This window comes from Daphnia pulicaria, chromosome 1, assembly GCF_021234035.1.
Source record: "Daphnia pulicaria isolate SC F1-1A chromosome 1, SC_F0-13Bv2, whole genome shotgun sequence".
Classification (NCBI taxonomy): domain Eukaryota; kingdom Metazoa; phylum Arthropoda; class Branchiopoda; order Diplostraca; family Daphniidae; genus Daphnia; species Daphnia pulicaria.
Window position 1 is genome coordinate 42,431,724 of NC_060913.1, and position 21,533 is coordinate 42,453,256.

The following is a 21,533-nucleotide window of genomic DNA, read 5'->3' on the forward strand; positions in this document are numbered from 1 at the left end:
CATCGTGATTGAAAAAAATTTCAAGAAATTTGTTATTGAAAACAAACTATTCATCGCCAACGACATTCCGTATTCCCAAGCGGTCACCCTTCCAAGTACTAACGGGACTCGACGTAACTTAACTTCTGGGAACTGACGAGACCAGGTGCGTTCTACGTGATATGGCCGTTGAGATTCAAAAATGAAAATTAACCCTCCCAGTCCCAATGGATGAATAGAAAATCACTTCAAAGTGATAGAAATGTTTGTTCATTGAATTTGGACTGGTAACAATCGCGAATAAAAAAACGCGATAAACTTTGAAAAACTCTCAATGGATTTCATCCAGAATCATTCCTATAGATGAATTGAACCTATCCCTGTGTCATTGAAATTTTTGATCTACGAATTTGGACTGGTAACCATCGTGATTGAAAAAAATTTCAAGAAATTTGTTATTGAAAACAAACTATTCATCGCCAACGACATTCCGTATTCCCAAGCGGTCACCCTTTCAAGTACTAACGGGACTCGACGTAACTTAACTTCTGGGAGCTGACGAGACCAGGTGCGTTCTACGTGATATGGCCGTTGACATTCAAAAATGAAAATTTACCCTCCCAGTCCCAATGGATGAATAGAAAATCACTTCAAAGTGATAGAAATGTTTGTTCATTGAATTTGGACTGGTAACCATCGCGAATAAAAAAACGCGATAAACTTTGAAAAACTCTCAATGGATTTCATCCAGAATCATTCCTATAGATGAATTGAACCTATCCCTGTGTCATTGAAATTTTTGATCTACGAATTTGGACTGGTAACCATCGTGATTGAAAAAAATTTCAAGAAATTTGTTATTGAAAACAAACTATTCATCGCCAACGACATTCCGTATTCCCAAGCGGTCACCCTTCCAAGTACTAACGGGACTCGACGTAACTTAACTTCTGGGAACTGACGAGACCAGGTGCGTTCTACGTGATATGGCCGTTGAGATTCAAAAATGAAAATTAACCCTCCCAGTCCCAATGGATGAATAGAAAATCACTTCAAAGTGATAGAAATGTTTGTTCATTGAATTTGGACTGGTAACAATCGCGAATAAAAAAACGCGATAAACTTTGAAAAACTCTCAATGGATTTCATCCAGAATCATTCCTATAGATGAATTGAACCTATCCCTGTGTCATTGAAATTTTTGATCTACGAATTTGGACTGGTAACCATCGTGATTGAAAAAAATTTCAAGAAATTTGTTATTGAAAACAAACTATTCATCGCCAACGACATTCCGTATTCCCAAGCGGTCACCCTTTCAAGTACTAACGGGACTCGACGTAACTTAACTTCTGGGAGCTGACGAGACCAGGTGCGTTCTACGTGATATGGCCGTTGACATTCAAAAATGAAAATTTACCCTCCCAGTCCCAATGGATGAATAGAAAATCACTTCAAAGTGATAGAAATGTTTGTTCATTGAATTTGGACTGGTAACCATCGCGAATAAAAAAACGCGATAAACTTTGAAAAACTCTCAATGGATTTCATCCAGAATCATTCCTATAGATGAATTGAACCTATCCCTGTGTCATTGAAATTTTTGATCTACGAATTTGGACTGGTAACCATCGTGATTGAAAAAAATTTCAAGAAATTTGTTATTGAAAACAAACTATTCATCGCCAACGACATTCCGTATTCCCAAGCGGTCACCCTTCCAAGTACTAACGGGACTCGACGTAACTTAACTTCTGGGAGCTGACGAGACCAGGTGCGTTCTACGTGATATGGCCGTTGACATTCAAAAATGAAAATTTACCCTCCCAGTCCCAATGGATGAATAGAAAATCACTTCAAAGTGATAGAAATGTTTGTTCATTGAATTTGGACTGGTAACCATCGCGAATAAAAAAACGCGATAAACTTTGAAAAACTCTCAATGGATTTCATCCAGAATCATTCCTATAGATGAATTGAACCTATCCCTGTGTCATTGAAATTTTTGATCTACGAATTTGGACTGGTAACCATCGTGATTGAAAAAAATTTCAAGAAATTTGTTATTGAAAACAAACTATTCATCGCCAACGACATTCCGTATTCCCAAGCGGTCACCCTTTCAAGTACTAACGGGACTCGACGTAACTTAACTTCTGGGAGCTGACGAGACCAGGTGCGTTCTACGTGATATGGCCGTTGACATTCAAAAATGAAAATTTACCCTCCCAGTCCCAATGGATGAATAGAAAATTACTTCAAAGTGATTGAAATGTTTGTTCATTGAATTCGGACTGGTAATCATCGCGAATAAAAAAACGCGATAAACTTTGAAAAACTCTCAATGGATTTCATCCAGAATCATTCCTATAGATGAATTGAACCTATCCCTGTGTCATTGAAATTTTTGATCTACGAATTTGGACTGGTAACCATCGTGATTGAAAAAAATTTCAAGAAATTTGTTATTGAAAACAAACTATTCATCGCCAACGACATTCCGTATTCCCAAGCGGTCACCCTTCCAAGTACTAACGGGACTCGACGTAACTTAACTTCTGGGAACTGACGAGACCAGGTGCGTTCTACGTGATATGGCCGTTGAGATTCAAAAATGAAAATTAACCCTCCCAGTCCCAATGGATGAATAGAAAATCACTTCAAAGTGATAGAAATGTTTGTTCATTGAATTTGGACTGGTAATTATCGCGAATAAAAAAACGCGATAAACTTTGAAAAACTCTCAATGGATTTCATCCAGAATCATTCCTATAGATGAATTGAACCTATCCCTGTGTCATTGAAATTTTTGATCTACGAATTTGGACTGGTAACCATCGTGATTGAAAAAAATTTCAAGAAATTTGTTATTGAAAACAAACTATTCATCGCCAACGACATTCCGTATTCCCAAGCGGTCACCCTTTCAAGTACTAACGGGACTCGACGTAACTTAACTTCTGGGAGCTGACGAGACCAGGTGCGTTCTACGTGATATGGCCGTTGACATTCAAAAATGAAAATTTACCCTCCCAGTCCCAATGGATGAATAGAAAATCACTTCAAAGTGATAGAAATGTTTGTTCATTGAATTTGGACTGGTAACCATCGCGAATAAAAAAACGCGATAAACTTTGAAAAACTCTCAATGGATTTCATCCAGAATCATTCCTATAGATGAATTGAACCTATCCCTGTGTCATTGAAATTTTTGATCTACGAATTTGGACTGGTAACCATCGTGATTGAAAAAAATTTCAAGAAATTTGTTATTGAAAACAAACTATTCATCGCCAACGACATTCCGTATTCCCAAGCGGTCACCCTTCCAAGTACTAACGGGACTCGACGTAACTTAACTTCTGGGAGCTGACGAGACCAGGTGCGTTCTACGTGATATGGCCGTTGACATTCAAAAATGAAAATTTACCCTCCCAGTCCCAATGGATGAATAGAAAATCACTTCAAAGTGATAGAAATGTTTGTTCATTGAATTTGGACTGGTAACCATCGCGAATAAAAAAACGCGATAAACTTTGAAAAACTCTCAATGGATTTCATCCAGAATCATTCCTATAGATGAATTGAACCTATCCCTGTGTCATTGAAATTTTTGATCTACGAATTTGGACTGGTAACCATCGTGATTGAAAAAAATTTCAAGAAATTTGTTATTGAAAACAAACTATTCATCGCCAACGACATTCCGTATTCCCAAGCGGTCACCCTTCCAAGTACTAACGGGACTCGACGTAACTTAACTTCTGGGAACTGACGAGACCAGGTGCGTTCTACGTGATATGGCCGTTGAGATTCAAAAATGAAAATTAACCCTCCCAGTCCCAATGGATGAATAGAAAATCACTTCAAAGTGATAGAAATGTTTGTTCATTGAATTTGGACTGGTAACAATCGCGAATAAAAAAACGCGATAAACTTTGAAAAACTCTCAATGGAATTCATCCAGAATCATTCCTATAGATGAATTGAACCTATCCCTGTGTCATTGAAATTTTTGATCTACGAATTTGGACTGGTAACCATCGTGATTCAAAAAAAATTTCAAGAAATTTGTTATTGAAAACAAACTATTCATCGCCAACGACATTCCGTATTCCCAAGCGGTCACCCTTCCAAGTACTAACGGGACTCGACGTAACTTAACTTCTGGGAGCTGACGAGACCAGGTGCGTTCTACGTGATATGGCCGTTGACATTCAAAAATGAAAATTTACCCTCCCAGTCCCAATGGATGAATAGAAAATCACTTCAAAGTGATAGAAATGTTTGTTCATTGAATTTGGACTGGTAACCATCGCGAATAAAAAAACGCGATAAACTTTGAAAAACTCTCAATGGATTTCATCCAGAATCATTCCTATAGATGAATTGAACCTATCCCTGTGTCATTGAAATTTTTGATCTACGAATTTGGACTGGTAACCATCGTGATTGAAAAAAATTTCAAGAAATTTGTTATTGAAAACAAACTATTCATCGCCAACGACATTCCGTATTCCCAAGCGGTCACCCTTTCAAGTACTAACGGGACTCGACGTAACTTAACTTCTGGGAGCTGACGAGACCAGGTGCGTTCTACGTGATATGGCCGTTGACATTCAAAAATGAAAATTTACCCTCCCAGTCCCAATGGATGAATAGAAAATTACTTCAAAGTGATTGAAATGTTTGTTCATTGAATTCGGACTGGTAATCATCGCGAATAAAAAAACGCGATAAACTTTGAAAAACTCTCAATGGAATTCATCCAGAATCATTCCTATAGATGAATTGAACCTATCCCTGTGTCATTGAAATTTTTGATCTACGAATTTGGACTGGTAACCATCGTGATTCAAAAAAAATTTCAAGAAATTTGTTATTGAAAACAAACTATTCATCGCCAACGACATTCCGTATTCCCAAGCGGTCACCCTTCCAAGTACTAACGGGACTCGACGTAACTTAACTTCTGGGAGCTGACGAGACCAGGTGCGTTCTACGTGATATGGCCGTTGACATTCAAAAATGAAAATTAACCCTCCCAGTCCCAATGGATGAATAGAAAATCACTTCAAAGTGATAGATATGTTTGTTCATTGAATTTGGACTGGTAACCATCGCGAATAAAAAAACGCGATAAACTTTGAAAAACTCCCAATGGAATTCATCCAGAATCATTCCTATAGATGAATTGAACCTATCCCTGTGTCATTGAAATTTTTGATCTACGAATTTGGACTGGTAACCATCGTGATTGAAAAAAAATTTCAAGAAATTTGTTATTGAAAACAAACTATTCATCGCCAACGACATCCCGTATTCCCAAGCGGTCACCCTTCCAAGTACTAACGGGACTCGACGTAACTTAACTTCTGGGAGCTGACGAGACCAGGTGCGTTCTACGTGATATGGCCGTTGACATTTAAGAATGAAAATTTTCCCTCCCAGTCCCAATGGATGAATAGAAAATCACTTCAAAGTGATAGAAATGTTTGTTCATTGAATTTGGACTGGTAACCATCGCGAATAAAAAAACGCGATAAACTTTGAAAAACTCTCAATGGAATTCATCCAGAATCATTCCTATAGATGAATTGAACCTATCCCTGTGTCATTGAAATTTTTGATCTACGAATTTGGACTGGTAACCATCGTGATTGAAAAAAATTTCAAGAAATTTGTTATTGAAAACAAACTATTCATCGCCAACGACATCCCGTATTCCCAAGCGGTCACCCTTCCAAGTACTAACGGGACTCGACGTAACTTAACTTCTGGGAGCTGACGAGACCAGGTGCGTTCTACGTGATATGGCCGTTGACATTTAAGAATGAAAATTTTCCCTCCCAGTCCCAATGGATGAATAGAAAATCACTTCAAAGTGATAGAAATGTTTGTTCATTGAATTTGGACTGGTAACCATCGCGAATAAAAAAACGCGATAAACTTTGAAAAACTCTCAATGGAATTCATCCAGAATCATTCCTATAGATGAATTGAACCTATCCCTGTGTCATTGAAATTTTTGATCTACGAATTTGGACTGGTAACCATCGTGATTGAAAAAAATTTCAAGAAATTTGTTATTGAAAACAAACTATTCATCGCCAACGACATCCCGTATTCCCAAGCGGTCACCCTTCCAAGTACTAACGGGACTCGACGTAACTTAACTTCTGGGAGCTGACGAGACCAGGTGCGTTCTACGTGATATGGCCGTTGTCATTCAAAAATGAAAATTTACCCTCCCAGTCCCAATGGATGAATAGAAAATCACTTCAAAGTGATTGAAATGTTTGTTCATTGAATTCGGACTGGTAACCATCGCGAATAAAAAAACGCGATCAACTTTGAAAAACTCTCAATGGAATTCATCCAGAATCATTCCTATAGATGAATTGAACGTATCCCTGTGCCATTGAAATTTTTGATCTATGAATTTGGACTGGTAACCATCGTGATTGAAAAAAAATTTCAAGAAATTTGTTATTGGAAACAAACTATTCATCGCCAACGGCATCCCGTATTCCCAAGCGGTCACCCTTCCAAGTACTAACGGGACTCGACGTAACTTAACTTCTGGGAGCTGACGAGACCAGGTGCGTTCTACGTGATATGGCCGTTGACATTCAAAAATGAAAATTTACCCTCCCAGTCCCAATGGATGAATAGAAAATCACTTCAAAGTGATAGAAATGTTTGTTCATTGAATTTGGACTGGTAACCATCGCGAATAAAAAAACGCGATAAACTTTGAAAAACTCTCAATGGAATTCATCCAGAATCATTCCTATAGATGAATTGAACCTATCCCTGTGTCATTGAAATTTTTGATCTACGAATTTGGACTGGTAACCATCGTGATTGAAAAAAAATTTCAAGAAATTTGTTATTGAAAACAAACTATTCATCGCCAACGACATCCCGTATTCCCAAGCGGTCACCCTTCCAAGTACTAACGGGACTCGACGTAACTTAACTTCTGGGAGCTGACGAGACCAAGTGCGTTCTACGTGATATGGCCGTTGACATTCAAAAATGAAAATTTACCCTCCCAGTCCCAATGGATGAATAGAAAATCACTTCAAAGTGATAGAAATGTTTGTTCATTGAATTCGAACTGGTAACCATCGCGAATAAAAAAACGCGATAAACTTTGAAAAACTCTCAATGGATTTCATCCAGAATCATTCCTATAGATGAATTGAACCTATCCCTGTGTCATTGAAATTTTTGATCTACGAATTTGGACTGGTAACCATCGTGATTGAAAAAAAATTTCAAGAAATTTGTTATTGAAAACAAACTATTCATCGCCAACGACATCCCGTATTCCCAAGCGGTCACCCTTCCAAGTACTAACGGGACTCGACGTAACTTAACTTCTGGGAGCTGACGAGACCAGGTGCGTTCTACGTGATATGGCCGTTGACATTTAAGAATGAAAATTTTCCCTCCCAGTCCCAATGGATGAATAGAAAATCACTTCAAAGTGATAGAAATGTTTGTTCATTGAATTTGGACTGGTAACCATCGCGAATAAAAAAACGCGATAAACTTTGAAAAACTCTCAATGGAATTCATCCAGAATCATTCCTATAGATGAATTGAACCTATCCCTGTGTCATTGAAATTTTTGATCTACGAATTTGGACTGGTAACCATCGTGATTGAAAAAAAATTTCAAGAAATTTGTTATTGAAAACAAACTATTCATCGCCAACGACATCCCGTATTCCCAAGCGGTCACCCTTCCAAGTACTAACGGGACTCGACGTAACTTAACTTCTTGGAGCTGACGAGACCAGGTGCGTTCTACGTGATATGGCCGTTGACATTCAAAAATGAAAATTTACCCTCCCAGTCCCAATGGATGAATAGAAAATCACTTCAAAGTGATAGAAATGTTTGTTCATTGAATTCGGACTGGTAACCATCGCGAATAAAAAAACGCGATCAACTTTGAAAAACTCTCAATGGAATTCATCCAGAATCATTCCTATAGATGAATTGAACCTATCCCTGTGTCATTGAAATTTTTGATCTACGAATTTGGACTGGTAACCATCGTGATTGAAAAAAAATTTCAAGAAATTTGTTATTGAAAACAAACTATTCATCGCCAACGACATCCCGTATTCCCAAGCGGTCACCCTTCCAAGTACTAACGGGACTCGACGTAACTTAACTTCTGGGAGCTGACGAGACCAGGTGCGTTCTACGTGATATGGCCGTTGACATTCAAAAATGAAAATTTACCCTCCCAGTCCCAATGGATGAATAGAAAATCACTTCAAAGTGATAGAAATGTTTGTTCATTGAATTCGGACTGGTAACCATCGCGAATAAAAAAACGCGATCAACTTTGAAAAACTCTCAATGGAATTCATCCAGAATCATTCCTATAGATGAATTGAACCTATCCCTGTGTCATTGAAATTTTTGATCTACGAATTTGGACTGGTAACCATCGTGATTGAAAAAAAATTTCAAGAAATTTGTTATTGAAAACAAACTATTCATCGCCAACGACATCCCGTATTCCCAAGCGGTCACCCTTCCAAGTACTAACGGGACTCGACGTAACTTAACTTCTGGGAGCTGACGAGACCAGGTGCGTTCTACGTGATATGGCCGTTGACATTCAAAAATGAAAATTTACCCTCCCAGTCCCAATGGATGAATAGAAAATCACTTCAAAGTGATAGAAATGTTTGTTAATTGAATTCGGACTAGTAACCATCGCGAATAAAAAAACGCGATCAACTTTGAAAAACTCTCAATGGAATTCATCCAGAATCATTCCTATAGATGAAATGAACCTATCCCTGTGTCATTGAAATTTTTGATCTAAGAATTTGGACTGGTAACCATCGTGATTGAAAAAAAATTTCATGAAATTTGTTATTGAAAACAAACTATTCATCGCCAACGACATCCCGTATTCCCAAGCGGTCACCCTTCCAAGTACTAACGGGACTCGACGTAACTTAACTTCTGGGAGCTGACGAGACCAGGTGCGTTCTACGTGATATGGCCGTTGACATTCAAAAATGAAAATTTACCCTCCCAGTCCCAATGGATGAATAGAAAATCACTTCAAAGTGATAGAAATGTTTGTTCATTGAATTCGGACTGGTAACCATCGCGAATAAAAAAACGCGATCAACTTTGAAAAACTCTCAATGGAATTCATCCAGAATCATTCCTATAGATGAATTGAACCTATCCCTGTGTCATTGAAATTTTTGATCTACGAATTTGGACTGGTAACCATCGTGATTGAAAAAAAATTTCAAGAAATTTGTTATTGAAAACAAACTATTCATCGCCAACGACATCCCGTATTCCCAAGCGGTCACCCTTCCAAGTACTAACGGGACTCGACGTAACTTAACTTCTGGGAGCTGACGAGACCAGGTGCGTTCTACGTGATATGGCCGTTGACATTCAAAAATGAAAATTTACCCTCCCAGTCCCAATGGATGAATAGAAAATCACTTCAAAGTGATAGAAATGTTTGTTAATTGAATTCGGACTAGTAACCATCGCGAATAAAAAAACGCGATCAACTTTGAAAAACTCTCAATGGAATTCATCCAGAATCATTCCTATAGATGAAATGAACCTATCCCTGTGTCATTGAAATTTTTGATCTAAGAATTTGGACTGGTAACCATCGTGATTGAAAAAAAATTTCATGAAATTTGTTATTGAAAACAAACTATTCATCGCCAACGACATCCCGTATTCCCAAGCGGTCACCCTTCCAAGTACTAACGGGACTCGACGTAACTTAACTTCTGGGAGCTGACGAGACCAGGTGCGTTCTACGTGATATAACCGTTGACATTCAAAAATGAAAATTTACCCTCCCAGTCCCAATGGATGAATAGAAAATCACTTCAAAGTGATAGAAATGTTTGTTCATTGAATTCGGACTGGTAACCATCGCGAATAAAAAAACGCGATCAACTTTGAAAAACTCTCAATGGAATTCATCCAGAATCATTCCTATAGATGAATTGAACCTATCCCTGTGTCATTGAAATTTTTGATCTACGAATTTGGACTGGTAACCATCGTGATTGAAAAAAAATTTCAAGAAATTTGTTATTGAAAACAAACTATTCATCGCCAACGACATCCCGTATTCCCAAGCGGTCACCCTTCCAAGTACTAACGGGACTCGACGTAACTTAACTTCTGGGAGCTGACGAGACCAGGTGCGTTCTACGTGATATGGCCGTTGACATTCAAAAATGAAAATTTACCCTCCCAGTCCCAATGGATGAATAGAAAATCACTTCAAAGTGATAGAAATGTTTGTTAATTGAATTCGGACTAGTAACCATCGCGAATAAAAAAACGCGATCAACTTTGAAAAACTCTCAATGGAATTCATCCAGAATCATTCCTATAGATGAATTGAACCTATCCCTGTGTCATTGAAATTTTTGATCTAAGAATTTGGACTGGTAACCATCGTGATTGAAAAAAAATTTCAAGAAATTTGTTATTGAAAACAAACTATTCATCGCCAACGACATCCCGTATTCCCAAGCGGTCACCCTTCCAAGTACTAACGGGACTCGACGTAACTTAACTTCTGGGAGCTGACGAGACCAGGTGCGTTCTACGTGATATGGCCGTTGACATTCAAAAATGAAAATTTACCCTCCCAGTCCCAATGGATGAATAGAAAATCACTTCAAAGTGATAGAAATGTTTGTTCATTGAATTCGGAATGGTAACCATCGCGAATAAAAAAACGCGATCAACTTTGAAAAACTCTCAATGGAATTCATCCAGAATCATTCCTATAGATGAATTGAACCTATCCCTGTGTCATTGAAATTTTTGATCTAAGAATTTGGACTGGTAACCATCGTGATTGAAAAAAAATTTCAAGAAATTTGTTATTGAAAACAAACTATTCATCGCCAACGACATCCCGTATTCCCAAGCGGTCACCCTTCCAAGCACTAACGGGACTCGACGTAACTTAACTTCTGGGAGCTGACGAGACCAGGTGCGTTCTACGTGATATGGCCGTTGACATTCAAAAATGAAAATTTACCCTCCCATTCCCAATGGATGAATAGAAAATCACTTCAAAGTGATTGAAATGTTTGTTCATTGAATTCGGACTGGTAACCATCGCGAATAAAAAAACGCGATCAACTTTGAAAAACTCTCAATGGAATTCATCCAGAATCATTCCTATAGATGAATTGAACCTATCCCTGTGTCATTGAAATTTTTGATCTACGAATTTGGACTGGTAACCATCGTGATTGAAAAAAAATTTCAAGAAATTTGTTATTGAAAACAAACTATTCATCGCCAACGACATCCCGTATTCCCAAGCGGTCACCCTTCCAAGTACTAACGGGACTCGACGTAACTTAACTTCTGGGAGCTGACGAGACCAGGTGCGTTCTACGTGATATGGCCGTTGACATTCAAAAATGAAAATTTACCCTCCCAGTCCCAATGGATGAATAGAAAATCACTTCAAAGTGATAGAAATGTTTGTTCATTGAATTCGGACTGGTAACCATCGCGAATAAAAAAACGCGATCAACTTTGAAAAACTCTCAATGGAATTCATCCAGAATCATTCCTATAGATGAATTGAACCTATCCATGTGTCATTGAAATTTTTGATCTACGAATTTGGACTGGTAACCATCGTGATTGAAAAAAAATTTCAAGAAATTTGTTATTGAAAACAAACTATTCATCGCCAACGACATCCCGTATTCCCAAGCGGTCACCCTTCCAAGTACTAACGGGACTCGACGTAACTTAACTTCTGGGAGCTGACGAGACCAGGTGCGTTCTACGTGATATGGCCGTTGACATTCAAAAATGAAAATTTACCCTCCCAGTCCCAATGGATGAATAGAAAATCACTTCAAAGTGATAGAAATGTTTGTTAATTGAATTCGGACTAGTAACCATCGCGAATAAAAAAACGCGATCAACTTTGAAAAACTCTCAATGGAATTCATCCAGAATCATTCCTATAGATGAATTGAACCTATCCATGTGTCATTGAAATTTTTGATCTACGAATTTGGACTGGTAACCATCGTGATTGAAAAAAAATTTCAAGAAATTTGTTATTGAAAACAAACTATTCATCGCCAACGACATCCCGTATTCCCAAGCGGTCACCCTTCCAAGTACTAACGGGACTCGACGTAACTTAACTTCTGGGAGCTGACGAGACCAGGTGCGTTCTACGTGATATGGCCGTTGACATTCAAAAATGAAAATTTACCCTCCCAGTCCCAATGGATGAATAGAAAATCACTTCAAAGTGATAGAAATGTTTGTTCATTGAATTCGGACTGGTAACCATCGCGAATAAAAAAACGCGATCAACTTTGAAAAACTCTCAATGGAATTCATCCAGAATCATTCCTATAGATGAATTGAACCTATCCCTGTGTCATTGAAATTTTTGATCTACGAATTTGGACTGGTAACCATCGTGATTGAAAAAAAATTTCAAGAAATTTGTTATTGAAAACAAACTATTCATCGCCAACGACATTCCGTATTCCCAAGCGGTCACCCTTCCAAGTACTAACGGGACTCGACGTAACTTAACTTCTGGGAGCTGACGAGACCAGGTGCGTTCTACGTGATATGGCCGTTGACATTCAAAAATGAAAATTTACCCTCCCAGTCCCAATGGATGAATAGAAAATCACTTCAAAGTGATAGAAATGTTTGTTAATTGAATTCGGACTAGTAACCATCGCGAATAAAAAAACGCGATCAACTTTGAAAAACTCTCAATGGAATTCATCCAGAATCATTCCTATAGATGAATTGAACCTATCCCTGTGTCATTGAAATTTTTGATCTAAGAATTTGGACTGGTAACCATCGTGATTGAAAAAAAATTTCAAGAAATTTGTTATTGAAAACAAACTATTCATCGCCAACGACATCCCGTATTCCCAAGCGGTCACCCTTCCAAGTACTAACGGGACTCGACGTAACTTAACTTCTGGGAGCTGACGAGACCAGGTGCGTTCTACGTGATATGGCCGTTGACATTCAAAAATGAAAATTTACCCTCCCAGTCCCAATGGATGAATAGAAAATCACTTCAAAGTGATAGAAATGTTTGTTCATTGAATTCGGAATGGTAACCATCGCGAATAAAAAAACGCGATCAACTTTGAAAAACTCTCAATGGAATTCATCCAGAATCATTCCTATAGATGAATTGAACCTATCCCTGTGTCATTGAAATTTTTGATCTAAGAATTTGGACTGGTAACCATCGTGATTGAAAAAAAATTTCAAGAAATTTGTTATTGAAAACAAACTATTCATCGCCAACGACATCCCGTATTCCCAAGCGGTCACCCTTCCAAGCACTAACGGGACTCGACGTAACTTAACTTCTGGGAGCTGACGAGACCAGGTGCGTTCTACGTGATATGGCCGTTGACATTCAAAAATGAAAATTTACCCTCCCATTCCCAATGGATGAATAGAAAATCACTTCAAAGTGATTGAAATGTTTGTTCATTGAATTCGGACTGGTAACCATCGCGAATAAAAAAACGCGATCAACTTTGAAAAACTCTCAATGGAATTCATCCAGAATCATTCCTATAGATGAATTGAACCTATCCCTGTGTCATTGAAATTTTTGATCTACGAATTTGGACTGGTAACCATCGTGATTGAAAAAAAATTTCAAGAAATTTGTTATTGAAAACAAACTATTCATCGCCAACGACATCCCGTATTCCCAAGCGGTCACCCTTCCAAGTACTAACGGGACTCGACGTAACTTAACTTCTGGGAGCTGACGAGACCAGGTGCGTTCTACGTGATATGGCCGTTGACATTCAAAAATGAAAATTTACCCTCCCAGTCCCAATGGATGAATAGAAAATCACTTCAAAGTGATAGAAATGTTTGTTCATTGAATTCGGACTGGTAACCATCGCGAATAAAAAAACGCGATCAACTTTGAAAAACTCTCAATGGAATTCATCCAGAATCATTCCTATAGATGAATTGAACCTATCCATGTGTCATTGAAATTTTTGATCTACGAATTTGGACTGGTAACCATCGTGATTGAAAAAAAATTTCAAGAAATTTGTTATTGAAAACAAACTATTCATCGCCAACGACATCCCGTATTCCCAAGCGGTCACCCTTCCAAGTACTAACGGGACTCGACGTAACTTAACTTCTGGGAGCTGACGAGACCAGGTGCGTTCTACGTGATATGGCCGTTGACATTCAAAAATGAAAATTTACCCTCCCAGTCCCAATGGATGAATAGAAAATCACTTCAAAGTGATAGAAATGTTTGTTAATTGAATTCGGACTAGTAACCATCGCGAATAAAAAAACGCGATCAACTTTGAAAAACTCTCAATGGAATTCATCCAGAATCATTCCTATAGATGAATTGAACCTATCCATGTGTCATTGAAATTTTTGATCTACGAATTTGGACTGGTAACCATCGTGATTGAAAAAAAATTTCAAGAAATTTGTTATTGAAAACAAACTATTCATCGCCAACGACATCCCGTATTCCCAAGCGGTCACCCTTCCAAGTACTAACGGGACTCGACGTAACTTAACTTCTGGGAGCTGACGAGACCAGGTGCGTTCTACGTGATATGGCCGTTGAGATTCAAAAATGAAAATTTACCCTCCCAGTCCCAATGGATGAATAGAAAATCACTTCAAAGTGATAGAAATGTTTGTTCGTTGAATTTGGACTGGTAACCATCGCGAATAAAAAAACGCGATAAACTTTGAAAAACTCTCAATGGAATTCATCCAGAATCATTCCTATAGATAAATTGAACCTATCCCTGTGTCATTGAAATTTTTGATATAAGAATTTGGACTGGTAACCATCGTGATTGAAAAAAAATTTCAAGAAATTTGTTATTGAAAACAAACTATTCATCGCCAACGACATCCCGTATTCCCAAGCGGTCACCCTTCCAAGTACTAACGGGACTCGACGTAACTTAACTTCTGGGAGCTGACGAGACCAGGTGCGTTCTACGTGATATGGCCGTTGACATTCAAAAATGAAAATTTACCCTCCCATTCCCAATGGATGAATAGAAAATCACTTCAAAGTGATTGAAATGTTTGTTCATTGAATTCGGACTGGTAACCATCGCGAATAAAAAAACGCGATCAACTTTGAAAAACTCTCAATGGAATTCATCCAGAATCATTCCTATAGATGAATTGAACCTATCCATGTGTCATTGAAATTTTTGATCTACGAATTTGGACTGGTAACCATCGTGATTGAAAAAAAATTTCAAGAAATTTGTTATTGAAAACAAACTATTCATCGCCAACGACATCCCGTATTCCCAAGCGGTCACCCTTCCAAGTACTAACGGGACTCGACGTAACTTAACTTCTGGGAGCTGACGAGACCAGGTGCGTTCTACGTGATATGGCCGTTGACATTCAAAAATGAAAATTTACCCTCCCAGTCCCAATGGATGAATAGAAAATCACTTCAAAGTGATAGAAATGTTTGTTCATTGAATTCGGACTGGTAACCATCGCGAATAAAAAAACGCGATCAACTTTGAAAAACTCTCAATGGAATTCATCCAGAATCATTCCTATAGATGAATTGAACCTATCCATGTGTCATTGAAATTTTTGATCTACGAATTTGGACTGGTAACCATCGTGATTGAAAAAAAATTTCAAGAAATTTGTTATTGAAAACAAACTATTCATCGCCAACGACATCCCGTATTCCCAAGCGGTCACCCTTCCAAGTACTAACGGGACTCGACGTAACTTAACTTCTGGGAGCTGACGAGACCAGGTGCGTTCTACGTGATATGGCCGTTGACATTCAAAAATGAAATTTTACCCTCCCATTCCCAATGGATGAATAGAAAATCACTTCAAAGTGATTGAAATGTTTGTTCATTGAATTCGGACTGGTAACCATCGCGAATAAAAAAACGCGATCAACTTTGAAAAACTCTCAATGGAATTCATCCAGAATCATTCCTATAGATGAATTGAACCTATCCCTGTGTCATTGAAATTTTTGATCTACGAATTTGGACTGGTAACCATCGTGATTGAAAAAAAATTTCAAGAAATTTGTTATTGAAAACAAACTATTCATCGCCAACGACATCCCGTATTCCCAAGCGGTCACCCTTCCAAGTACTAACGGGACTCGACGTAACTTAACTTCTGGGAGCTGACGAGACCAGGTGCGTTCTACGTGATATGGCCGTTGACATTCAAAAATGAAAATTTACCCTCCCAGTCCCAATGGATGAATAGAAAATCACTTCAAAGTGATAGAAATGTTTGTTCATTGAATTCGGACTGGTAACCATCGCGAATAAAAAAACGCGATCAACTTTGAAAAACTCTCAATGGAATTCATCCAGAATCATTCCTATAGATGAATTGAACCTATCCATGTGTCATTGAAATTTTTGATCTACGAATTTGGACTGGTAACCATCGTGATTGAAAAAAAATTTCAAGAAATTTGTTATTGAAAACAAACTATTCATCGCCAACGACATCCCGTATTCCCAAGCGGTCACCCTTCCAAGTACTAACGGGACTCGACGTAACTTAACTTCTGGGAGCTGACGAGACCAGGTGCGTTCTACGTGATATGGCCGTTGACATTCAAAAATGAAAATTTACCCTCCCAGTCCCAATGGATGAATAGAAAATCACTTCAAAGTGATAGAAATGTTTGTTCATTGAATTTGGACTGGTAACCATCGCGAATAAAAAAACGCGATCAACTTTGAAAAACTCTCAATGGAATTCATCCAGAATCATTCCTATAGATGAATTGAACCTATCCATGTGTCATTGAAATTTTTGATCTACGAATTTGGACTGGTAACCATCGTGATTGAAAAAAAATTTCAAGAAATTTGTTATTGAAAACAAACTATTCATCGCCAACGACATCCCGTATTCCCAAGCGGTCACCCTTCCAAGTACTAACGGGACTCGACGTAACTTAACTTCTGGGAGCTGACGAGACCAGGTGCGTTCTACGTGATATGGCCGTTGACATTCAAAAATGAAATTTTACCCTCCCATTCCCAATGGATGAATAGAAAATCACTTCAAAGTGATTGAAATGTTTGTTCATTGAATTCGGACTGGTAACCATCGCGAATAAAAAAACGCGATCAACTTTGAAAAACTCTCAATGGAATTCATCCAGAATCATTCCTATAGATGAATTGAACCTATCCCTGTGTCATTGAAATTTTTGATCTACGAATTTGGACTGGTAACCATCGTGATTGAAAAAAAATTTCAAGAAATTTGTTATTGAAAACAAACTATTCATCGCCAACGACATCCCGTATTCCCAAGCGGTCACCCTTCCAAGTACTAACGGGACTCGACGTAACTTAACTTCTGGGAGCTGACGAGACCAGGTGCGTTCTACGTGATATGGCCGTTGACATTCAAAAATGAAAATTTACCCTCCCAGTCCCAATGGATGAATAGAAAATCACTTCAAAGTGATAGAAATGTTTGTTCATTGAATTCGGACTGGTAACCATCGCGAATAAAAAAACGCGATCAACTTTGAAAAACTCTCAATGGAATTCATCCAGAATCATTCCTATAGATGAATTGAACCTATCCATGTGTCATTGAAATTTTTGATCTACGAATTTGGACTGGTAACCATCGTGATTGAAAAAAAATTTCAAGAAATTTGTTATTGAAAACAAACTATTCATCGCCAACGACATCCCGTATTCCCAAGCGGTCACCCTTCCAAGTACTAACGGGACTCGACGTAACTTAACTTCTGGGAGCTGACGAGACCAGGTGCGTTCTACGTGATATGGCCGTTGACATTCAAAAATGAAAATTTACCCTCCCAGTCCCAATGGATGAATAGAAAATCACTTCAAAGTGATAGAAATGTTTGTTCATTGAATTTGGACTGGTAACCATCGCGAATAAAAAAACGCGATCAACTTTGAAAAACTCTCAATGGAATTCATCCAGAATCATTCCTATAGATGAATTGAACCTATCCATGTGTCATTGAAATTTTTGATCTACGAATTTGGACTGGTAACCATCGTGATTGAAAAAAAATTTCAAGAAATTTGTTATTGAAAACAAACTATTCATCGCCAACGACATCCCGTATTCCCAAGCGGTCACCCTTCCAAGTACTAACGGGACTCGACGTAACTTAACTTCTGGGAGCTGACGAGACCAGGTGCGTTCTACGTGATATGGCCGTTGACATTCAAAAATGAAATTTTACCCTCCCATTCCCAATGGATGAATAGAAAATCACTTCAAAGTGATTGAAATGTTTGTTCATTGAATTCGGACTGGTAACCATCGCGAATAAAAAAACGCGATCAACTTTGAAAAACTCTCAATGGAATTCATCCAGAATCATTCCTATAGATGAATTGAACCTATCCCTGTGTCATTGAAATTTTTGATCTACGAATTTGGACTGGTAACCATCGTGATTGAAAAAAAATTTCAAGAAATTTGTTATTGAAAACAAACTATTCATCGCCAACGACATCCCGTATTCCCAAGCGGTCACCCTTCCAAGTACTAACGGGACTCGACGTAACTTAACTTCTGGGAGCTGACGAGACCAGGTGCGTTCTACGTGATATGGCCGTTGACATTCAAAAATGAAAATTTACCCTCCCAGTCCCAATGGATGAATAGAAAATCACTTCAAAGTGATAGAAATGTTTGTTCATTGAATTCGGACTGGTAACCATCGCGAATAAAAAAACGCGATCAACTTTGAAAAACTCTCAATGGAATTCATCCAGAATCATTCCTATAGATGAATTGAACCTATCCATGTGTCATTGAAATTTTTGATCTACGAATTTGGACTGGTAACCATCGTGATTGAAAAAAAATTTCAAGAAATTTGTTATTGAAAACAAACTATTCATCGCCAACGACATCCCGTATTCCCAAGCGGTCACCCTTCCAAGTACTAACGGGACTCGACGTAACTTAACTTCTGGGAGCTGACGAGACCAGGTGCGTTCTACGTGATATGGCCGTTGACATTCAAAAATGAAAATTTACCCTCCCAGTCCCAATGGATGAATAGAAAATCACTTCAAAGTGATAGAAATGTTTGTTCATTGAATTTGGACTGGTAACCATCGCGAATAAAAAAACGCGATCAACTTTGAAAAACTCTCAATGGAATTCATCCAGAATCATTCCTATAGATGAATTGAACCTATCCCTGTGTCATTGAAATTTTTGATCTAAGAATTTGGACTGGTAACCATCGTGATTGAAAAAAAATTTCAAGAAATTTGTTATTGAAAACAAACTATTCATCGCCAACGACATCCCGTATTCCCAAGCGGTCACCCTTCCAAGTACTAACGGGACTCGACGTAACTTAACTTCTGGGAGCTGACGAGACCAGGTGCGTTCTACGTGATATGGCCGTTGACATTCAAAAATGAAAATTTACCCTCCCATTCCCAATGGATGAATAGAAAATCACTTCAAAGTGATTGAAATGTTTGTTCATTGAATTCGGACTGGTAACCATCGCGAATAAAAAAACGCGATCAACTTTGAAAAACTCTCAATGGAATTCATCCAGAATCATTCCTATAGATGAATTGAACCTATCCCTGTGTCATTGAAATTTTTGATCTACGAATTTGGACTGGTAACCATCGTGATTGAAAAAAAATTTCAAGAAATTTGTTATTGAAAACAAACTATTCATCGCCAACGACATCCCGTATTCCCAAGCGGTCACCCTTCCAAGTACTAACGGGACTCGACGTAACTTAACTTCTGGGAGCTGACGAGACCAGGTGCGTTCTACGTGATATGGCCGTTGACATTCAAAAATGAAAATTTACCCTCCCAGTCCCAATGGATGAATAGAAAATCACTTCAAAGTGATAGAAATGTTTGTTCATTGAATTCGGACTGGTAACCATCGCGAATAAAAAAACGCGATCAACTTTGAAAAACTCTCAATGGAATTCATCCAGAATCATTCCTATAGATGAATTGAACCTATCCATGTGTCATTGAAATTTTTGATCTACGAATTTGGACTGGTAACCATCGTGATTGAAAAAAAATTTCAAGAAATTTGTTATTGAAAACAAACTATTCATCGCCAACGACATCCCGTATTCCCAAGCGGTCACCCTTCCAAGTACTAACGGGACTCGACGTAACTTAACTTCTGGGAGCTGACGAGACCAGGTGCGTTCTACGTGATATGGCCGTTGACATTCAAAAATGAAAATTTACCCTCCCATTCCCAATGGATGAATAGAAAATCACTTCAAAGTGATTGAAATGTTTGTTCATTGAATTCGGACTGGTAACCATCGCGAATAAAAAAACGCGATCAACTTTGAAAAACTCTCAATGGAATTCATCCAGAATCATTCCTATAGATGAATTGAACCTATCCCTGTGTCATTGAAATTTTTGATCTAAGAATTTGGACTGGTAACCATCGTGATTGAAAAAAAATTTCAAGAAATTTGTTATTGAAAACAAACTATTCATCGCCAACGACATCCCGTATTCCCAAGCGGTCACCCTTCCAAGTACTAACGGGACTCGACGTAACTTAACTTCTGGGAGCTGACGAGACCAGGTGCGTTCTACGTGATATGGCCGTTGACATTCAAAAATGAAAATTTACCCTCCCATTCCCAATGGATGAATAGAAAATCACTTCAAAGTGATTGAAATGTTTGTTCATTGAATTCGGACTGGTAACCATCGCGAATAAAAAAACGCGATCAACTTTGAAAAACTCTCAATGGAATTCATCCAGAATCATTCCTATAGATGAATTGAACCTATCCCTGTGTCATTGAAATTTTTGATCTACGAATTTGGACTGGTAACCATCGTGATTGAAAAAAAATTTCAAGAAATTTGTTATTGAAAACAAACTATTCATCGCCAACGACATCCCGTATTCCCAAGCGGTCACCCTTCCAAGTACTAACGGGACTCGACGTAACTTAACTTCTGGGAGCTGACGAGACCAGGTGCGTTCTACGTGATATGGCCGTTGACATTCAAAAATGAAAATTTACCCTCCCATTCCCAATGGATGAATAGAAAATCACTTCAAAGTGATTGAAATGTTTGTTCATTGAATTCGGACTGGTAACCATCGCGAATAAAAAAACGCGATCAACTTTGAAAAACTCTCAATGGAATTCATCCAGAATCATTCCTATAGATGAATTGAACCTATCCCTGTGTCATTGAAATTTTTGATCTACGAATTTGGACTGGTAACCATCGTGATTGAAAAAAAATTTCAAGAAATTTGTTATTGAAAACAAACTATTCATCGCCAACGACATCCCGTATTCCCAAGCGGTCACCCTTCCAAGTACTAACGGGACTCGACGTAACTTAACTTCTGGGAGCTGACGAGACCAGGTGCGTTCTACGTGATATGGCCGTTGACATTCAAAAATGAA

The 21,533-nt window shown here is 38.2% G+C and overlaps 1 non-coding gene and 53 pseudogenes across 1 annotated transcript; all 54 read right to left on the minus strand.

Moving 5' to 3' along the window:
* Positions 1 to 54: 54 nt before the first annotated feature.
* On the minus strand, positions 55 to 173 carry LOC124321876 (annotated as a pseudogene).
* A 283-nt stretch (positions 174 to 456) lies between these two features.
* LOC124321810 lies at positions 457 to 575 on the minus strand (annotated as a pseudogene).
* Positions 576 to 858: 283 nt separating this feature from the next.
* Positions 859 to 977, minus strand: LOC124321877 (annotated as a pseudogene).
* Positions 978 to 1,260: 283 nt separating this feature from the next.
* Positions 1,261 to 1,379, minus strand: LOC124321811 (annotated as a pseudogene).
* A 283-nt stretch (positions 1,380 to 1,662) lies between these two features.
* LOC124321745 lies at positions 1,663 to 1,781 on the minus strand (annotated as a pseudogene).
* Positions 1,782 to 2,064: 283 nt separating this feature from the next.
* Positions 2,065 to 2,183, minus strand: LOC124321812 (annotated as a pseudogene).
* A 283-nt stretch (positions 2,184 to 2,466) lies between these two features.
* On the minus strand, positions 2,467 to 2,585 carry LOC124321878 (annotated as a pseudogene).
* A 283-nt stretch (positions 2,586 to 2,868) lies between these two features.
* Positions 2,869 to 2,987, minus strand: LOC124321813 (annotated as a pseudogene).
* Positions 2,988 to 3,270: 283 nt separating this feature from the next.
* LOC124321746 lies at positions 3,271 to 3,389 on the minus strand (annotated as a pseudogene).
* A 283-nt stretch (positions 3,390 to 3,672) lies between these two features.
* Positions 3,673 to 3,791, minus strand: LOC124321879 (annotated as a pseudogene).
* Positions 3,792 to 4,075: 284 nt separating this feature from the next.
* On the minus strand, positions 4,076 to 4,194 carry LOC124321747 (annotated as a pseudogene).
* Positions 4,195 to 4,477: 283 nt separating this feature from the next.
* LOC124321814 lies at positions 4,478 to 4,596 on the minus strand (annotated as a pseudogene).
* Positions 4,597 to 4,880: 284 nt separating this feature from the next.
* Positions 4,881 to 4,999, minus strand: LOC124321748 (annotated as a pseudogene).
* Positions 5,000 to 5,283: 284 nt separating this feature from the next.
* LOC124321310 lies at positions 5,284 to 5,402 on the minus strand (annotated as a pseudogene).
* A 283-nt stretch (positions 5,403 to 5,685) lies between these two features.
* On the minus strand, positions 5,686 to 5,804 carry LOC124321313 (annotated as a pseudogene).
* Positions 5,805 to 6,087: 283 nt separating this feature from the next.
* On the minus strand, positions 6,088 to 6,206 carry LOC124321589 (annotated as a pseudogene).
* Positions 6,207 to 6,490: 284 nt separating this feature from the next.
* LOC124323140 lies at positions 6,491 to 6,609 on the minus strand. Its single transcript, XR_006915383.1, has one exon. It is a non-coding gene; the product is annotated as a 5S ribosomal RNA (ribosomal RNA).
* A 284-nt stretch (positions 6,610 to 6,893) lies between these two features.
* Positions 6,894 to 7,012, minus strand: LOC124321616 (annotated as a pseudogene).
* A 284-nt stretch (positions 7,013 to 7,296) lies between these two features.
* LOC124321314 lies at positions 7,297 to 7,415 on the minus strand (annotated as a pseudogene).
* Positions 7,416 to 7,699: 284 nt separating this feature from the next.
* On the minus strand, positions 7,700 to 7,818 carry LOC124321818 (annotated as a pseudogene).
* Positions 7,819 to 8,102: 284 nt separating this feature from the next.
* On the minus strand, positions 8,103 to 8,221 carry LOC124321315 (annotated as a pseudogene).
* A 284-nt stretch (positions 8,222 to 8,505) lies between these two features.
* LOC124321316 lies at positions 8,506 to 8,624 on the minus strand (annotated as a pseudogene).
* Positions 8,625 to 8,908: 284 nt separating this feature from the next.
* LOC124321317 lies at positions 8,909 to 9,027 on the minus strand (annotated as a pseudogene).
* Positions 9,028 to 9,311: 284 nt separating this feature from the next.
* LOC124321319 lies at positions 9,312 to 9,430 on the minus strand (annotated as a pseudogene).
* A 284-nt stretch (positions 9,431 to 9,714) lies between these two features.
* On the minus strand, positions 9,715 to 9,833 carry LOC124321628 (annotated as a pseudogene).
* A 284-nt stretch (positions 9,834 to 10,117) lies between these two features.
* On the minus strand, positions 10,118 to 10,236 carry LOC124321320 (annotated as a pseudogene).
* A 284-nt stretch (positions 10,237 to 10,520) lies between these two features.
* Positions 10,521 to 10,639, minus strand: LOC124321321 (annotated as a pseudogene).
* A 284-nt stretch (positions 10,640 to 10,923) lies between these two features.
* LOC124321760 lies at positions 10,924 to 11,042 on the minus strand (annotated as a pseudogene).
* Positions 11,043 to 11,326: 284 nt separating this feature from the next.
* Positions 11,327 to 11,445, minus strand: LOC124321322 (annotated as a pseudogene).
* A 284-nt stretch (positions 11,446 to 11,729) lies between these two features.
* LOC124321323 lies at positions 11,730 to 11,848 on the minus strand (annotated as a pseudogene).
* A 284-nt stretch (positions 11,849 to 12,132) lies between these two features.
* On the minus strand, positions 12,133 to 12,251 carry LOC124321325 (annotated as a pseudogene).
* A 284-nt stretch (positions 12,252 to 12,535) lies between these two features.
* LOC124321749 lies at positions 12,536 to 12,654 on the minus strand (annotated as a pseudogene).
* Positions 12,655 to 12,938: 284 nt separating this feature from the next.
* Positions 12,939 to 13,057, minus strand: LOC124321326 (annotated as a pseudogene).
* A 284-nt stretch (positions 13,058 to 13,341) lies between these two features.
* On the minus strand, positions 13,342 to 13,460 carry LOC124321762 (annotated as a pseudogene).
* A 284-nt stretch (positions 13,461 to 13,744) lies between these two features.
* On the minus strand, positions 13,745 to 13,863 carry LOC124321327 (annotated as a pseudogene).
* A 284-nt stretch (positions 13,864 to 14,147) lies between these two features.
* Positions 14,148 to 14,266, minus strand: LOC124321328 (annotated as a pseudogene).
* A 284-nt stretch (positions 14,267 to 14,550) lies between these two features.
* Positions 14,551 to 14,669, minus strand: LOC124321673 (annotated as a pseudogene).
* Positions 14,670 to 14,953: 284 nt separating this feature from the next.
* LOC124321329 lies at positions 14,954 to 15,072 on the minus strand (annotated as a pseudogene).
* A 284-nt stretch (positions 15,073 to 15,356) lies between these two features.
* On the minus strand, positions 15,357 to 15,475 carry LOC124321330 (annotated as a pseudogene).
* A 284-nt stretch (positions 15,476 to 15,759) lies between these two features.
* Positions 15,760 to 15,878, minus strand: LOC124321331 (annotated as a pseudogene).
* A 284-nt stretch (positions 15,879 to 16,162) lies between these two features.
* Positions 16,163 to 16,281, minus strand: LOC124321332 (annotated as a pseudogene).
* A 284-nt stretch (positions 16,282 to 16,565) lies between these two features.
* LOC124321333 lies at positions 16,566 to 16,684 on the minus strand (annotated as a pseudogene).
* A 284-nt stretch (positions 16,685 to 16,968) lies between these two features.
* LOC124321334 lies at positions 16,969 to 17,087 on the minus strand (annotated as a pseudogene).
* A 284-nt stretch (positions 17,088 to 17,371) lies between these two features.
* On the minus strand, positions 17,372 to 17,490 carry LOC124321336 (annotated as a pseudogene).
* Positions 17,491 to 17,774: 284 nt separating this feature from the next.
* LOC124321337 lies at positions 17,775 to 17,893 on the minus strand (annotated as a pseudogene).
* A 284-nt stretch (positions 17,894 to 18,177) lies between these two features.
* On the minus strand, positions 18,178 to 18,296 carry LOC124321338 (annotated as a pseudogene).
* A 284-nt stretch (positions 18,297 to 18,580) lies between these two features.
* LOC124321339 lies at positions 18,581 to 18,699 on the minus strand (annotated as a pseudogene).
* Positions 18,700 to 18,983: 284 nt separating this feature from the next.
* Positions 18,984 to 19,102, minus strand: LOC124321340 (annotated as a pseudogene).
* A 284-nt stretch (positions 19,103 to 19,386) lies between these two features.
* Positions 19,387 to 19,505, minus strand: LOC124321341 (annotated as a pseudogene).
* A 284-nt stretch (positions 19,506 to 19,789) lies between these two features.
* Positions 19,790 to 19,908, minus strand: LOC124321342 (annotated as a pseudogene).
* A 284-nt stretch (positions 19,909 to 20,192) lies between these two features.
* On the minus strand, positions 20,193 to 20,311 carry LOC124321343 (annotated as a pseudogene).
* A 284-nt stretch (positions 20,312 to 20,595) lies between these two features.
* LOC124321345 lies at positions 20,596 to 20,714 on the minus strand (annotated as a pseudogene).
* A 284-nt stretch (positions 20,715 to 20,998) lies between these two features.
* Positions 20,999 to 21,117, minus strand: LOC124321346 (annotated as a pseudogene).
* Positions 21,118 to 21,401: 284 nt separating this feature from the next.
* On the minus strand, positions 21,402 to 21,520 carry LOC124321348 (annotated as a pseudogene).
* Positions 21,521 to 21,533: the final 13 nt, after the last annotated feature.